Raw genomic sequence first — 3,425 nt, 5'->3', positions numbered from 1 at the left:
TACAACGTGGCAAGAGGGAGGCCACGACGTGGAGGCTGCTGCAGCCCAAGCCCATTGTTTTTAGGGTTTTCTCTATATTTAAAGGTGTTAACTCATGGATTAGGGCATCCTCCTCAACTTCCAACCCTCCAACACAAAACCCTAACCTCCATGCATGTTTGAGAGCTTGTTTTCTTGATTTAGAGCTTATTCTTTGGATTTTGGTGAAGCTTGAGGAAGAAGGAAATTCATATTGGAGCAAGGAAGCAAGGAGCTAGTTTGGATCCATCACCCTCTTCTGATTTCTGAGTTATTTGAGGTATAAAGTTCATACCTTGACCCTTATTCTTCGTGTTTCAAGTTTGAGTCAGTTTTAGGGGATTTTGGTCCTTTTCTTGGACGCTTTGGGAGTTTGAGGAACTCCGGAGCTTGTTGATGGCTCTCTAATGGTCACTAGGTTTTTGATAAATGAGAAAGGAGTCATGCTTGGAGCTACCTTGTGTCCATGCTCAAGATTTGGTCTTATTAAGGACTTAATGGACTTAGGATTGTAGATCTTACCTTTTGGTGAAGTCCTAATGGATAAAGTTGGAAACTTTATCCATTAAGTCGTTGAAAAGGACTAGATCTGAAGTAATAGGTTTAGATCTGTAAGGATTAAACACTTAATGAAGATTATAACACTATGCTAGAAACCACGATGTGCTCAAGGGCTTGCCATGATGTGGTGGTGCTCAACGACTCGATTTTTGTCCTTAATTGGACACGACGTGGCCAAGAGTTTTCCACAACGTGGTGGACGTTGACCTATAGACCATTGACTTTCGATGACCGTTGGACATTGACTTTTTGACCATTTTGACATTGGGTCTAACTTATAGGTTTGGAGTTATTAATCAGGGGACCATTGTTGGGTGTTGTTACAATCCGGAAATTTTAGAGCAAACAAGGTCTAACCCTAGCAGAGTATAAGTGAATTCACAACATAAATTGAGACCATAGAACTTCAAAAGCCCAGAAGGCATACTTATCTATCTTACATATAAGTATAAACATGGAAAAACCTTGTTAAGTAACCTAGTACAAGCCTAATACCTAACTTAAAATCACAGTATACCATATATATATGTAGATTTCGGTTTTGGGAATCAAATCCCAAAGCCAAAACCGAATTCTCTTCCTTGGATTAAGGCTTGTCCGAATTCCTTTTTCTCTTTGACTAGAAACCGAATTCTCTTCTCCCTTTGACTAGAAACCGAATTCTCTTCTCCCTTTGACTAGAAACCGAATTTCCTTTTCTGCACTTAACTTAGGATCGAATTCTTCATGAAAAGTCCATTGGGAGGGACCGAAAACACACCTTTTCTGCACTTAACTTAGGACCGAACACCTTCCTTATATATATAGTTATAACCGAACACACAATTCATTTCCCACTTTTCTTACCGAATACACACTCATTTTCTCTCAAAAGTCATCCGAAAACTCTCTCAAATCTTCAAGTGTTTCCACCCAAAACTTCAACCAATCTTCAAATCTTCATAAGTCCTTCATATCTTCAAGTGTTTCCTTAAGAACACAAGAAAAATCTTCAAAAACTCATATTTTACCCAAGAACACACCAAAAACACTATTACACCGAAAACCCTCTCAAGCCCACCGAAAACGTCTTGCCACACTTCAAATAATTCCTAAGACTTTTTGTAAGTATCTCTTACATAATTTAGTGTTGTCTAACACTTTAAATTATTATTTAAATTATTATTATTAATTTAAATACGACGTCGGGGATGATTATTTTTACGATACGACTGTTGTCATGTATTTTGATCCGAGGATCACCGTTAACACTTCACAACTCAACCGAGCACACACATTCGAGGTGAGTTCATACCCCCATATTTTTCCAAGCTTTTTCATTGTCTTTAAGGGGGGGGGGGGGGGGAATACAAGTAAAACACAAGTAACCTTGTGTTTAAAAATATAATTTTGTTTATTATATTTTCGTACCGTTAACATGCATTTGAATATGAAGTTACTAAATACGTCGAACATCATTGCGGTTAAACTACAAAATATCATGAGTTGTAATATTTTTACATCAACGGAAACTGTTTTACAAGTCCAGTTTTTAACACGGAAACGAATTTATAAACTATATTAAGTATAGTTTATGGAACAAGGGAACGATTTTACTGACTCATATTATATCACGGAAAAACAAACTTATAAACTATTATAGGTATAGTATATGGAACGAACGAACTATTTTACAAAGTTACATGTTATTTACAAAAAGGTTTTTCTTTATTCTACACATAACCGTCGATATAGCTTTGTGAGATAACGTCTTCAAGTACTTATTTAAGTGCCTACAAAAGTCCTGACCTTAATAACCAGAGTCTCCTGGAGGGAGAGCGTGAGTTTGTGTATAGATCTATACGGGACTGACAATCCCGCACCTTAACTGTTAGCTACAGTTAGGCCGGCAGGCCTGGGGTGAAAAATGTCATTAACGATTCTGACGCCTGAAGAACGTCCTGTCAGGCCATCAGTCGTATTAGTATGGTTATGAGAACTCACAATTTGGTATCAGTAGTACGATTAGTGTATGACTATATATAAACAAACTTCACTTAGTTTTATTAAATTATAAAACTACAACAAAGGACTTTACAAACCAGTGGGATCTAAAAGGCTCTTATTGTTAATTCTAGGATTCCTTAGTTTATACGTCGGAGTCATATTTATAGGTAATATCCAATAGGCAGTGGGATGGGTGCTTTCCGCCTTACTTCTTGTTCCTTGTTTGGTTGTGGGCTTAGAGAAGAATCACTCAATCAAATGTCCGTTCGATCTTGATTATAAATATAATTCGGATAAACTAAGAAAACACAGGAGGAACAAATATAGGTCATATCAACACGTACCAGTATAGCACATCATTTTCTAGAACAGAATTTACAACTCTGGGGGAAACCATATATCAACGCAGTTTTATCAAGTAACAAAACAACAAGTATACGAATTTAACGCACACCAATATGCAAACACTTTGGTCTTAGGGTTTAAGACTACTTCTCAAATAAACGAAGTATGGAAATTGTACTTGAACCTTTCGGTCTTGGAACATTTAACAGTTCAACTCGGTTTCTATAGAAAATATAGGATTTTTTCAGGATCAATATCATTATTTACAAGTAAACAATTTGCAACCTAACTTTCTGAAAACACAAGGCAAATACGGATCGAAAATAATGATTTACAGTAGAGTAGGTGCAACTAGGAACCTATTTACAAAAGATTTAACATTTAATTACAAGTCATTTACTTATCATTCATCACATCAGAAAATGTAGGATTTTCTGGAGGAAAACATTAACTCTTTCAAAGAACAAAGAGCATACTTTCCAAAAACAAAATGCTTATGAACTCACCAACTTTAA

Source organism: Lactuca virosa, chromosome 2 (genome assembly GCF_052849685.1).
Source record: "Lactuca virosa cultivar CGN04683 chromosome 2, Lactuca_virosa_CGN04683_v6, whole genome shotgun sequence".
Taxonomy (NCBI): Eukaryota; Viridiplantae; Streptophyta; class Magnoliopsida; order Asterales; family Asteraceae; genus Lactuca; species Lactuca virosa.
Note: the sequence above shows the minus strand (reverse complement) of the source record.